A 16081-nucleotide genomic window follows, 5' to 3' on the forward strand; every position below is an offset into this window, starting at 1 on the left:
TGCATGTAATTATAAATCAATATTGAATTAGTAAATGATTAATAAAACTAAAATATCTAAGACATTGGGTGGGGCTGGGGTCAGTGATTAAGGACAATTGATTTGGCTGAATTGGAATTTAATGTAGGAAATTAATCAGTAAGTTTGCAACACTAATTAAAAACTAGATTCTTTTCTTTCAGGAATAGAATTTAATGATTCATCACTTACATATAACACCCAGTGCTCCTCCCAAGTGCCTTTCTTAATGTCCATTGTCTATTTAGCCCATCACCCCAACAAGTAGATTTTTATAGGACTAAAACACTAGATTGTATTTAAATGTTTTTGTCTTATAAGCTATGCAGAATTCATTGCTGTTTGTTCATAGACAAGTGGATTAAAGTCATAATTACCTGGCAATCTAAAAAGCAGTAGAGAAAAGTAGAATGAATACTATGACCCACTGGAAGGCTGCTGAAATAAGGGACTTATTTTTTATTCCAGTGAATTTTAGTCAATAACTATGAAAAACTGATTAAAAACTAACAATAAATAGTGGTACAGCTCTCATTTACTCACTCCTAGAGACTGGGTACTCTACCACGAACTTTATAACATTTGGTTAATTTAAATCTCATAACTACACAGTGAGGTACATATTATTTTTCCCATTTAGAATATAAAGAAACTGAGATTCAGAGAAATTAGATATCACCCCCCGTCCTAATACTGTAAATGACAGAGCTCAAATTTAAACTATTTTGTAAAATAAGCTTAATGATCGAATTTAATATACATAAAGAAAAGTGTGCAAATATAAATGTATGGCTCAATTAATTCTCACAAAGTTAACATACCTGTTTATACATAATATTACTTATACTGAAAAAGCTCCTTTTTTTTTTAAACTTTTATCATGACCCAAATCCTTTGGTGTTATATGGTGGCCAAGGCGTCCTCTATCCTTACCTATGTAAAAGGAAGATTGCGCTGGACCAGTTAAACAGGCAAGGAAGATTTTACTTAAGGAAGACTTACTCAAAATTACATTAGGGGTGAGAAATTGAACTCCAATCCATTAAAACAAAGGGCCAAAGGGCTGGAGAGTTTTTGAGCACTGAGGTGAGCTAGTGGAAAACTACTAGAGGCTACTGGGAGGAGGTTGGCCAAAGTGATGAGGCCATCTGTTTGCTAATTTAATTGGGTCTTAGTGAAGTTAGGCTCCTACACTCCCATAGAAACTGAGAGAAAGATATTTCTTTTTTTTTTTTCAAATTACATTTCAAAAGGATGGCTCCCACATCTTTTCAAAAGACATTCTTGGGTTGTAAAAGAATTATATCTCAAAAGCCCAGAGAAGGAATTTAGAATTACAAGTTTCTAAAGTAAATGCTCTATAGTCAGAAAGAAACCCATTTAAAATTTACTCAAGCTGAGAGGAACATTTAAGGTTGTCTTGGTCACCTACTATTACTAATATTATCACATATTCATTTCCATTCTGAAGATGACCAAATTTAGGGGATAGTTTTGCACAATACCAGAAAGGAGACACTATATCATTACTTGGATAAATAGAAGTGTAGTCACTCTTGTTCTTCAGAGGGCTGGAATTGAGACCACAGTATTATGAGTGATAGGAAATTTGCAGGGCATGCATGGTCTTTGCAGTGAGGTTAAGGGAACATTATTTGCCCAATTCTGTTTAGAGAATAAACTGTACAAATGATCATGACAGAGCATAGATACTTGGGAGGTAATAACACCTAACAGGAAAAAAGAATCCTTTAAAGTTGTTAAGGCTAGTGTAACAAGGTATAACAACCTGAAACTAGACCATTAGGTTAGACATTAGGAAAGTATTTTTAAATGTGGGGCTGATTAGATTTAGGAATAATTTGCTGAGAAAAGGCCGCTAAGGTCTCATCACTAGGAATACTCAAGAGTAGATTAGATAAAATACAGATTGCTATTTATGGCCACAGTGACAAGGTCAAACCCACAGTAATACAGAGGAACAAACTCTGTGACCCTGGACATGTTTTTCCCCTCTATGATAAGATCTACTTGATTTTACAAAACAACAAAAATAAAAGCATCATAATTTGTAATATTAAGTCACAGCTGAGGATTCCCACAACAAAAATGCATTTCTCTTGACCCTGTTTTCCTTTAAGCCAGCTTTTAGAGGGTAGATGTTTGCATCAGTAAAGAGAATGAAAATGGTGCCCATTTTACATTATAAGGAATTAATTTGCAGCCAATGTGCTTATATTAACAAATTGTTATTTGGTTAGAAAATAGCCTGAGCTGTACTTTGTCTCCTTAATGGCCCTACTTAACCACTCAGTTTAGCTGTTTTTGCTTAATTTTCATGCTAATTTTAAGCTATTCCCATTCTTTGAAGTTTAACAGTATTTTAAATTTAACAGTGTATTGATGTTTGCATTTAATTTTTATTTGATTTAGTTTATTTCATTCAGAATGGTTTGCTTGGCGCTTGATTGTTTTGCAAATGATGCAGAGTATTGGATGAAATTCCTATGAAGGAGTTTGATTTCCTGTTTTAAATAAATGTTAGGGCAGGCCCTCCTTACTACCATGTACGTTCTCTAGAGTAATTTTGAATATCTCAGAGTACCACCTTTCTTGTCCAAATAGGGGAGATGCCATAGATAAGGATTCATTGCAGACTTTTCTCAGGTGTGTTAATTTGCTACCTTATCTCCTCTAGCTCTTTCCTGATATAATACATGTAGCCATTTAACAAATATTAAAGAGCACTCCTGTATGCCAGGAACTGTTCTAGATTATGAATGCCTACCATGCATAAGGTGCTTATTTTCACATCTTAAAACCAGAAGAAACAGTGATCATTGTAGTTTTCCTCCTCGTATGAGAACTGAGGACTAGAAAGAGAGTTTTCCAAGTCAGAGACAAATTGCAATAATAACTAATGCTTTATTTACCTATTTTTTTTAAGTTTATTTATTTTGAGAGAGAGAGCTTGCATGAGCGAAGGAGGGGCAGAGAGAGGGAGCGAGCAAATCCCAAGAAGACTCCATGCTGTTAGTGTGGAGATTGACACAGGCTTTCATTTCATGAACTGTGAGATCATGAGGTGAGCCGAAATCAAGTCAGACGCTTAACCAACTGAGCCATCCAGGTGCCCCATCACTGGTGCTTTAGTACTGATGAGGTTTTGAGGTGATGGTGGGGTTCAGAGCTGATGCCCAAGAAAGAGTTCTTGAAGATGTCTTTGGTGCAAGAAGGCATTTTTATTAAAGCATGGTGACAGGACCCATGGGCAGAAAGAGCTGCACTGGGGTTGTGAAGAATGACTGGTTATATACTATGGAGCTGGGGGAGGTAGAATCAAGGGCAAGTTTCTAATGGGATTTTCATATGCTAAAGAAGACATACAGGATACTGGAAGCCTAGCTATTGTCAAGCTAAGGTTGTTTTTCCCTCTAGCAAAGCATTAACCTTAAAACAGTAGGGAGTTTCTGGAGAAATGTTTTACTCTGCTTGCCTCAAATGTTTGTCGGTGGGCTGCAGATTATAAGGAAATTTGATTTTACCTGCCATTCCCTTCTTGCCTTTTGTTCCCTACATCACTATGGAGGACTAATGTTGGTGCTGCAGGAAACAGAGTCTATAGGTTTCTGGAGATTAGGCTACTGACAGATTACCTCTTTCTTATAATTTACAAAGATATTTATAAACTGATGGAGACTGATGTCCTTTATGACTGTGATCTCTATCAGTTAACCACTTGCTTTCTTTCTTTTCCTTTGCTCTTGGGCAACCAGGACTGCCTGAGGAATATCACACATATCCCACCTGGGAGGGGGGATGCTAGCTTGTGCTTGGCTCTCAGCTTGTCTTATGCCCCCTCATCAGTACTACCTGAGTTATATGCTTACATTGGGTATGGTAAATGTAGCAAATACTTGGCCACTCCTTCCCCTCCCCAGTTCCATTGCACTGCTCATGAATTACAATACTTTTTACTGCTGTCCCAAGAGGGAGCCAGAAAATCCTTCTCAACAATGTTCAGGCATCCACTACAAATTGACATGCAGATTGATGCCTATATATTTACTGGTTTCTACACAGTAACATGTTCAGAAGGAGTCATGATGTAGCACAAAGAAAGACAGACACAGGCACACACACACACACACACACACACACACACACACACACAGGACTTGGAGTTAGAAGACTAACGATGAAGTTGTATTCTGGCCACTTACTCTTCATGTCACCCTTGACAAATCATCTCACTGCTTTGTAGCTAAATTTGTTTATATGTGGAACTTAAGTTTTTTATCAGCTTTGAAGTTTTATGAAGTTTGAAATTTCCAAGTGAACTATTTCAAAAGAGTCCTCTTGATCTAAGAACATTAGAGACACTCTTGCTGAAAATCTGGATTTATGAAATACCATTAGCTGTATAAGTGATGAGATTTGGGGGTGATGGTAGGGTTTGGAGCTGACAGCCAAGAAAGAGTTCTTAAAGATGTCTTTGGTGCAAAAAAAATGATTTTATTAAAGCACAGGGACAGGACAGAAAGAGCTGCACTGGGGTTGTGAAGAATGACTGGTTATATACTATGGAATTGAGGAGGTAATGGCAAATGAGAAGTTTACAAAGAGATTTTCAGACTCTAAAGAAAATTCACAGGATACTGGAGGCCTAGCCATTGTCAAGCTAAGGTTGTTTCTCCCTCAAGCAAAGCATTAACCTTAAGACAGTAGGAAGTTCCTAGAGAAACGTTTTACTCTGCCTGCCTCAAGTGTTTGTCAATGGGCTGCTGATTATAAGAAATTTAATTTTACCTGCCATTTCCTTCTTGCCTTTGTTCCCCACATCACCATGGAGGTGAGGGTGATGTTAGGGGCTCCAGGAAACTGAGTCTACAGGTTTCTGGGGATTAGGATATTGATAAGATTGCCTTTTTGTTTAATTTACTAAGATATTTATAAACTGATGGAGACCCATGTCTTGTATGACTGTGATCTCTATCAGTTAACCTTTTGTTTGCTTTCCTTTCCTTTGTTCTTGGGCAGCTAGGAGTGCCTGAGGAATATCACACATATCCCACCTAGGAGGGGGTGTGCTAGCTTGTGCTTGGCCCCCAGTCTGGCTTATGCTCCCTTGTCATAAGGACCATTTGGGTAATTACAGTTAGGTAGCTTCAATGCTAATTTTTATTTCTGATTTGAATTGGATTTAGAGGGTCATAAGTCAAAAATGAGACACTGATTTTTAATCAGCTCAAAACAGGATATATTTTATGTCTGAGGAGTACCAATCAGCCTTCTTGAAAAATAGAAGCAATGAATGACTCAAGGTAACATTTATTTAGACATCCCTAAGTTACTTAAAGGAAAGGATTTTTATATTTGTATTAAAATATCAAGCAACTGTGAAATGTAAGTATCTATTTGATACTTGGCTATCTGTTGAAATAACAAATGGTAGAAGTTCATTTGGGTATTTCTATATGATGTCAAAATAGTCAATTTAGTAAATAAAATTTCATCAAATTAGTTGGTGAGTGTGTTGTGAAGGATTTAACTTAACCAAACAGGGACTTGGTCTCTGCCTTAGGGGTCTGGGAGATAATGTCTAAGCTCTAGGAATGTCCCATCTCCTAGGAGTATCTTAATTTGCTTGGAGACCTTGGGCCAGACATCTAGTAACAAGATCATGTAGGGGCTCTGAGCCAACCTTACAATGTGATGTAGGGTGGGTTGGGCATGAGGTATCAGTTGACCACTAGAGGGGTTGAGGACTGAAATCAACCATGTGGGCAATTTATCATGCCTATGTGATAGCTCCAGTAAAACATAAGGACATTGAGGCTTAGTTGAGCTTCCCTGGGTGGCAATACCCAATGTGTATTGTCACACATGGATTTCAGGAAATCAATGCTTTTCACAACTTCACAGGGAAAAGATAATGGAAACTCCATATTTAGTACTTCCGCAGACCCTGCTCTATGCATTTCTTCCCTTGCCTGATACAAATCTCTATCCTTTCTCTGTAATAAACCATAACCATGATTATAACAAAGTTCAGTGAGTTCTTTGAGTCTTTTTGGTGAATTATTACCAAGTGTGATCTTGACGATTCCCAAACTTTCTGTTGGCATCAGAAGTTAAAAGGAGCATAGTCCATATAAGACCGCTTTCATAGTTCTCTAACCCTCACAGATAGAAAGTATTGATCATCCACATATGGTAGGCCATTAGCCACACATGACTGTTGAGCATTTTAAATATAGATAGTGCCACTAGACAAGTGAATTTCTAATTTTATTTATTTTTAATCAACTTGAATTTAAAAATGAAAGCAGTGTAAAGTCTTTTACCTTAATTACAGGCTGAAATAATATATTTTGTATCCAGAGGGCTAAATAAAATATATTATGAAAATTAGGTTCATTTGTTTCTGTGGTAGAGTGAACAAAGACCTCCAAAGATGTCCACATCCAAATCCCAGGGACCTGTGAATATTACCTTATATGGCAAAAGGGACTTTATCAATGTGATTAAGGATCTTCAGATAAGGAGATCATCCTGGATTATCCTAGTAGGTCTGATGTAATTGCAAGTATCCCTTATAAGAAAGCAATAGGAGATCACAGTGAGGAGCAGGACTTGTGATTGTGGAAGAAGTTGGACAGATACAAGGAAGGGGCCAAGAGCCAAGGAATGCAAGGGGCATGTAGAGACTGAAAAAGCAAAGAAACATATTCTCCCCTCAGAGCTTCCATAAGGATCCAGCCCTGTAAACATCTTGATTTTAGCCCTGTAAGACTCCTTTCAGATTTCTGACCTCCAGAACTATAGGAGAATATACTTCTGTTGTTTTAAGGCACTAGGTTTGTGCTAATGTGTTACAGCAGCAACAGGAAACTAATACAACTTCTGCTTACTTTTTAAGGTTTGATTACTATAAATGTTAAATTATATATAGATTGCATATTTCTATTAGACAGCTTTGGCCTAAATATTTATTTTTATTGCATTCTAATAGTATTTTTAATTTTTTAAGATTAATTAAATATTTCAGTCTAAATCTTTCACTTATTGTTACCATAGGAAGTTTTTCTTATTGACTACTAATCATTTGAAGATTTTCAAATGGTCAGAATTTTTCTCGGTGATGTTAGAGGTAAAGAAGTATTGGAGATACTGAAGTTCTTGATATAATGAGGTAATGATGGATACATTTTCAATGGTGGATGGAGCTTTTGAGTAAAAAGTATAGAGGGTAAAGATAAAGAGAACTCTGAACAGAAGTACAAAGGAGACAGAAAGTTAAAACAGCATAGACAAAATTGCAAAATTGCAGAGCTTAGCTTGATGAGATTGAAAATAAGGAGCTATTGAAGGTTTATGAGGGAGGCAATGATGTAATTAAATGATGTCTTAGGGAGATTTTTACAAAAATATTTTGCATACTGGTTTAAAGGAAGGTGAGCTGAAGAGAATAATCAATGAACAAGGATGTGTTAGCTATATTCTAGGTAGGGACTAAAGAAGGCTGGCTGAGGAGAGTGGTTAAAGGGGGGCTAGATTACCTCAACTAGATGACCCCAAACCACTAATATTTTTTACATGTTTTATTTATTTATTTTGAGTTAGAGAGAGAGAGAGCACACAAAGGAGGGGCAGAGAGAGAGAGGGAGAGAGAGAGAATCCCAAGCATGCTCCACCCTGAGAGCGCAGAACTTGACAGGGTGCTTGAACTCACAAACTGTGACATCATGACCTGAGCTGAAATCAAGAGTTGGACACTTAACCACTGAGCCACCTAAGTACCCCCTAATATTTTTTAAACACTGTTGTTTATTTAATGGACACCTTTAATATGGCATTCTAAAAATTATTTAAATGACCCAGCTAGCTTCAGCACCATTATTAATATTACAGTTGTAGCCATACTTGAATATTTCCTTGTATTTCTAGGAGTTGATAAAGTATAGTATAAAGGACCAGCTATCGAATCAACATGGTTTGAATTCTAACTGAGCCACTTACCTGCAAGTTACGTAACTTCTGTTAGCCTCAATTTCCTCATCTTAAGATGGAGTCATTAATCATTTCACAAATGTATCTTGAAAATTAAAGGGGAAATAATGTACTTAAATTTTTTTAATGTTTATTTATTTTTGAGAGAAAGAGACAGAGTGTGAGCAGGAGAGGAGCAGAGAGAGAGGGAGACACAGAATCTGAAGCAGGCTCCAGGCCTTGAGCTGTCAGCACAGAGCCAGATGCAGGGCTCAAATTCATGGACTGTGAAATCACGACCTAAGCTGAAGTCAGACGCTTAACCGACTGAGCTACCCAGGTGCCCCGTATACTTAAATATTCAGTGTAGCACAGTAAGGTTCATGACAATGCAATAGTATTCTAATATTCTATTCATTTGAATTCCATGAATTCAATCATATCGGCTCTACAAAAACAGAAAGAGAATTTTTCCCGGTTCAAGTTAAACTGATCTCCATTATCCCTCAGGAGACAAAAACTAAAATGCAAAGGGAAACAGAAATAATTTTTGCCTTTCACTTTATAAGGGTTTAAATCCTAAAAGTTTAAAGGCAGCACAATAGATGTTGACTGGTAGTTTTGAGTCTGCAAAATTTTTGTCTTACTTGCTGACTTTAGAACCCACTCCCTGTTTAAATGTAACTTCACTGAAAATGTGTTCCAGAAGTTCAAATATTCCATAGAGTGTCCACTCAAGGAAAGAGATTAAATCCTATTATAGTTAATATCAATATAATCTCTGGATATGCCTACATTTGACTATCAGCACCCTGAATTGCAGCATTCCCCTGCCCCAATGTTGGCAATAAGAGATGTACCTTTTGATTCTTGCATCCATCTAATTAGAGAGAACCCACCTTGCAGATGAGTGTGGTAATGCTTTTCTCTGTTCTGTGCCAACATATTTGTAACATCCTTTTAGTTCTTTTGTTACAAAGACTGTGATCACTAGATGACTTATTATATTGAATTGAACTAGGAAGATTTTCCTCCCCAAAGGTGAATAAATACCTAATACTTGCAAGCCAATTCTTTATGATTAGGGATAAAATTGGCTCTGTCTGGCTAGATACACCACTGCATTATCTGATGTCATTTTATTTCTCTTCATACTTTTATTGTGTTCTACACACAGATAATATATGTATCTGTTGATTTGCTTTGTTAGAGACTGTAAATGAAACTTCACAAAAACCATCTTGAAAATCATGTAGTGAAATAAGAGTTGGAAACATTTTTTTTCTCCTTATCATCAATGTTGCTTTCAGTTGAATAAATGTACATTTCTTGCTGACTGCAAAAAAAGCCATTAAAAAGCTGTTGCCAGCTAAAAGGTTTCAACACATAGGGAATTATATCACTTGCTTTATTTTCCCCCCTTAGCAGAGACAGACATGGTTATAACAGCCAAATCAAAGAACATTTGTTGGAATGATCTGTAATCAGCACTGCTGCTGTCCATGGAAGTTGTGAACAGTTCTACTCCCTTAAAAACTTGTACTTGGAAAACAGTGTTGCTTTCAATTGAATCACAATTATTTTAATGCTAATATTAAAATAAAATAATGGATACATATCATATCATTAAGTCTGTCAACTGAATGCAATATGATGATTGAAAATGCAATCTGAACAACAAATATCAATACAAATGGTAGAAGAGAAACAAACAAAACAATTATTAAGTTCAGTGGAGAACTCAAATTAGTGACATTATCACATGATTTTTTCCCCCTCTGAACTGCACAGTTTCCTGAGAAAATTCAGGTTCATGTTTCTATTTCTAACACATTGCTTAAACTCCAATTTTAAAATAATGAAAGAATTTTATAACCGGTGTATTTCTAATTGTGATTCAGTTACTCAACTTAAGAAAAAATTTAACTTGGGTTGTCAAGCAACTGATCTATTTTTACTCTGCTCCAGATACTGTACTCATGTAAGTTATTCAGAAAGAACAATAGTATTTGCATGGCACTTTAGAGTTTACAAAATGCTTTCACCTAAATTCTCATTTGATCTTCGCAATAATCTTGTGAAGTCGTCAGGGAGGTGGTCAGAGCTATGGCTTTCAGGAGGATAATATGTAATTGATTTATCATCATATACTCTCTTTCTCTGCCAACTTGACTTCTTTGAGCCATTCTTTTTCCTAAAAGGTAGAGACTTTCCTGGAAATGAACATTCATCCATCGGGACAGTTTCCCCTTAGGTTACTTCTCAGTGTGCAGTAACATTGATATATACATTTCTCTCAAAATACAATATGAGCAAAAAAAAACCTGTAAGCCAGATCTCTGGGAAAAGTTGAATAGCACAAGCACAAGAAATACCTCAGTTGTGTAGATTTGACAGGAAATAGGATATATTTCTATGCAAGAAATTTTCTAAATTAACACCTTCTAGTTATCAGATATTATGGTGCCATTGAATTTAGGAATAGTAAGGGGAGAAGAACTCAGTATTCTCAATCCATTACAAAATGTATTTATTCTGTTATTTGAATGTTTTTTAAATTAAAGTGAAATTTGTACTAAGAAAATAAGCAATTGTTTAGAGTAAGAGCTACAGTGCTATGGCTGGATGCCTTATTTTTCATCGTGAACTCGGAATGCTGACCACAATACTTCCCACTCTAGAAAAATAAAATCAAAAGAAGGTTAACTGGTTGGGTTTCATAGAGATTAGTGTGGGTGGAAATGAATGGTTTAGAATTCAGTCTAGGTTTAGGTAAGCAAAACGGCTTATCTTAAGTCTCAGGAGTCAGCTAAATTTGGTTTTCTTTAGCTCCAATTCCATTTGGAATCAGGAAACTTAGCAATAAACGTTTGTATAATCACACACAAACATACATTTAAATTAATTACAAAGGGGAGGCAATATTTTATGAATCTTAAAAGTGGAACTTGAAAGTTTCAGTTTATTCTAGCCTTATTCAAAACTGCTTCCATAGCACGATGAAGAAAAAAATAGCAAAACCAGTTTACAATTAATCACATTTGTCAAAACATAAATAGTATTATTTTTTTCTTTTTACAAAAACAATACATTATTTTGTGAATATTTCAGGGAATATGAAATAAATGTAAGCAAGGTAAGTATATAAAAGTGTAAAGAAGAAGTAAATCACCAATAATCCCACAATGTAGGAATAACTTCTGGTAACATTTTATTACAGTTCTTCCAACATTTCTGGGGCTCCCACACATTGTAGTTGTCTCACTGAATCACAAGCGTTAATATTCACAAAGCAGTAGAGGACAATAAGAAATAGAAATGGAAGAAGCAGAAGGGAGGCCAGAAGTAGCAGCATTTAAAGCCAAGACAAGTTTATGTTATAAATCAAGCAAGGGTTTAAAAGCAGTTGAAGGTATGGTACCATCTGCTCTTATTCCAGATGTATGCAGGTAAGAAACAAGAAGTTCTACCTTGTGAATATGAAATGTCAGAGAGCACATAAAGCTTAAGTCAGAGAAAAGCTCCAATCTCACAACATTTTAAACAGGGGGGATATACCATTCTATTCCTGCGTATTTTAAAATTCACAAACCACAGACTTAGTAAAGCGTTACCTAATTTTATTTTCCAAAAAACTACCTAAGCTTAGGGTTTGTCAATGTATGTAGGTGGAAGCACATGTTCCAGAAAGACAGACAATAGTCTCCTACCTTATGGTAAACTCCTAAGCAAGTGTTTAACTAGATGGCTTTATTCTCAAAGTTTTCATTTTCCCTATGATAGTCAGCTAGTCCTTTCCTAACTTGTACTTGGTTTTATCACTTTCTGGGCACTATACCACCCCCCAGAGTGCCTCAGAGAGGAATTTGCCCTTCTTCATGATGCTCCAGCTGCTTTCACCTGCTCCTCCTTCAGTCATATTGGCAAGTGAACTAACTCTTCCCACTAAACGGGGGTGCGTTAATTACTTGAGTTGAAATTGTCAATTAGCTATCCCCTTCACTTTCTACCTAGTATTTTGTGTATGCTAGAGAGGAATAATAGCATAGTGTGGTCACATGGTTTTTCCCATATTTGGTGTCACAACTGGGCAGATCATTAGCTGATATGGAGTATGAGGTCAAATATTGATCCTTGAGGATTACAAAGGATGAATGGACTACCACAAAAAAAAGAGCCTCGGGGAATAGCAGGATGTGGTGGCTAGTTTTGTAATCAGAGACAATTTAAAATGTAGGAAGTCATAGGACTCTTATCAGTCATTGGTGAAGGTTTTTTTTCAGGGCCAACCATAGAGTCTTTTGGACTTGGTTTATAACTGGAATTGTGGAAGGAGATACCCTGAATTATTTTACTAGTAATTCCTTGACTCAGATATGTAGCAAAAGTAATAATATTATAAATGCCAATGGCACTAATAGAATGGAAAATCACCATTCTATTATCAAGAAGGCATCTTTTGCCATTGGCACTTTTCAAACTATTATTTACTGATATGTCTGAGAGGAGAATGGACCAACTGAAGGATGCTGTCAGTTTTAAATTCTACAGGTTACAATGTAGTGCGTCCCTTTTACCCATTAAAAATACTGTTAGCTCCATTTGTGAAGGATGACTTAGTCACAGAAAATGTCTCTGCTCTCTGAATACAATGTGCCCCTCCTCCTTTTTGAAATGAATCCCTCACCTGCACTTTTATTCCAATACCGCGTATATCCTTAAAGATTTTATTCCATGATTGTGCACTTCATTTTGTATCTTTAACCTTTTCCTCTTCACAGGTCCCATTTACTATATCTGTAAATATGTCAGGTTTCCCTTTCCCTAACAAGCCTTTTTCCATAGTTCTCTTGAGGTACTATCTTATGTCTCATCGTGTATTCACCATGCTTCTAAGCAGAATGCTTCACAGTCATTGCTTGGTTCTCGGTCTTCCTTGTGGCCGATGAATTCTTGCTGGTTTTGAGACCTGGCACGGCACTGGATTTGCTCCTCTGAAGGTCACTTATGACTGTTGAACCCCAAATTTAAGACTGTGCTTGCTCCTCACCCTCTGTGAACTGCTTGTGGTGCTTGACACTTCAACTAACCCCTGCTTTTCTTCTCCCTTGGCTTTCATGAACTCATACCTTTGAGTTCTCCTCCTGTCTCCTTGGTTAGTCCTCTTCTCTATTACTGATTTCTCTGCCAATCCCATACTTGTAAACCTGTAAGAAATCATCACTTGACTCACCTTTATCTTCTGGCTCTCTCGTCTTCCTGGGATATCTTGGACAAAGGATTTTCACCTTTAGCCTTATGTAGATGGCTTCCAAGTCAATAAGTTTAGTTTCATTCTGAACTAGATATGCATGTATGTGTACATACATGTGTGTGTGCAAACATGCCTGCACACACACATACATACACTTCCAACTTTTGGCTACAGTACAGATGTATTATTTTCCAGCTCCCCAGGTCAGCTCACTCTTTCTCTAGGTTCCTAGTCCATCTGTGTTAGTGGCTCCTCTGTCACTCCAATAGCCCACACTTAAAAATTAGGAACTTAAAAATTAGGAACCATTCACTATTATGTAGGCCCCTAAGTCCAACCAAGACTAAATCCTGACAACATTCCCTTTCTCTTCTCCTTCTTTTCCATCTCTGTTACAATGCCCTGTGAAGTCCCTCAGTACTTGTTACATGACCTAAATATTCTGTCAACCACCTAATCAGTCTTTAGGCCACTTTCTTGACCTTTGCTAGTTGGTCCCAAATACCACTAGTAGATCAAGATCTTAAGTGTGACTGGGCTCCCTTCATTTTCCTACTCAAAAATTTTCAGCTGTCCTCCATACCTACTGAGTTCTTTAAAATCCTCTCATTTCATGTTATTTACCTCTTCTAACGTTCCCCCTACCTCTTCTGGCATTTCATTTGCCGATGAGACTCCTATGACAGATATCTCTTTTTACCATGTGTTATAACTATCTATATCTGTGTCTTATTTTTCCTACTAGAATGGAAGTTACTTAAGGAAAAAGATCAGGATTTTTAAGCTTTTTGATCCCTGACTGTACCTAGCAAACATTCAAAGCAAACATTCAATAAATGAGAGATATGTATGAAGAATATTTTATACACCTAGAGAGTGGAAAGTGGACCATAGGCTAGAGAGCCTTTAAGTATGTTCTTTGTCTTATTCGTGTCTGAATAAAACTTTGACAAATGGAAAGCAAGTGTATTTTCTGATCTACCTCATTCTATCTATTCTATTCATTCTATTATTATTTATTTCAGTGCCTGAAAATAAGTTCAATTTTCTTCACAATAAAAAAGCAGATTAAAAGGAGGTACTTAAAATTTGTTTTTAATGTTTATTTATTTTTGAGAGAAAGAGAGACAGAGAGAGAGTGAGCATGATCAGGGGAGGGGGAGAGAGAGACACACACACACAGAATCTGAAGCAGGCTCCAGGCTCCAAGCTGTCAGCACAGAGCCTGATGAAGGGCTTGAACTCATGAACCATGAGATCATGGCCTGAGCCAAAGTCAGCTGCTTAACCTACTGAGCCATCCAGGCGCCCCACAAAATATTTTTAATTAGAAAAATTAGAAATAGATAATCCCAGATATTGATGATGATTTCAGAATATGGCTACTTTGTTACAATATTGATGGGGAAATGCTTTGGTGTAAATTTCTTGTGTAAATTTATAACAATATATTTGAAAAGCTTTAAATATAAACTCTCTGCTTGACACAGAAAATTCTCTTCTATGAATGTGTCCTATGAAAAAAAGATTGTGTTCAAGCATTTACCTTTCAAAATGTTTGGCATAACAATGTCAATAACATAAAATTATAAAGGAAAAATGAGAGGCATAAAGATTGAAAGGGAAGAGATAAAACTGTCATTATTTGCTGGTGACATGATCAGCTATGTAGATAAACTTTTATTTCCAATGAAAAAATTGACGAAGCTTACTTAATATAAGATCAGGTAACAAAAATCAATGGCCTTCTTCTCTGGCAATAGTAAAAATCATAACTAACTAGAAAATATGGTAGACAATGCAATGTCATTAACAACAGCAAGATAAACTGCAACAAAATAATGAGTCAAATGTTTATAGGAGAATTATTTGAAGAAATATAAATATATTATGACTCACCCTCAGATAATAAAGGACTCTACAGTTGTAGTACAGGCACAATACTGGACAGAATAGACCAAGAAGGAAAACAGAGAATTCAGAAATATACCCATTTACATGGGAAGTGCTTACTTGTAAAGGTGGCAAGACAACCATAAGGAAAGAAATTATTTAGAAGTTAGTATTGGAAAAGCTGCCCGAGAAAGTTTGAATCCCTTTCTTGTATCATATACAACTGTGTACTCCACATGTTTTAAAGACCTAAGTGTTAAAGAAGAAAATTATGAAATTAAAAGAAGACAATATGGGGGCGCCTGGGTGGCGCAGTCGGTTAGGCGTCCGACTTCAGCCAGGTCACGATCTCGCGGTCCGTGAGTTCGAGCCCCGCGTCAGGCTCTGGGCTGATGGCTCAGAGCCTGGAGCCTGTTTCCGATTCTGTGTCTCCCTCTCTCTCTGCCCCTCCCCCGTTCATGCTCTGTCTCTCTCTGTCCCAAAAATAAATAAAGGTTGAAAAAAAAAATTTAAAAAAGAAGACAATATGGGAGAATATGCTAGCAACCTTGAAGTGAAAAATGATTTCTTAGAAAAGAGTGCAAAATTACACATGTTAAGGAGAAAAAAACTAGTTGATTTAGCTATATCAAATTAAATATCTCTATTCAATGAAAGACACCTGACACAAAATTAGTAGATGGTTATAAATAAGGAAAAGTTATTAGTAATGTCTAAGAACAACAAAAGGTAACTACATAAAATACACAAAGAATTGTCTACGAATCAAGAAGATAGTAAACTCCGTCAAAAAATAGAGAAAGGATATGAATTGGCCATTCACAAAAGGAAGATACTAACTGGCTAAGAAGAATGTGAAGACATGTTTAGATGCACCAATAATCAAAACATACAAATTATAGTAATGGTGAAACACCACTTTGT

This window comes from Leopardus geoffroyi, chromosome C2, assembly GCF_018350155.1.
Source record: "Leopardus geoffroyi isolate Oge1 chromosome C2, O.geoffroyi_Oge1_pat1.0, whole genome shotgun sequence".
Lineage (NCBI taxonomy): Eukaryota > Metazoa > Chordata > Mammalia > Carnivora > Felidae > Leopardus > Leopardus geoffroyi.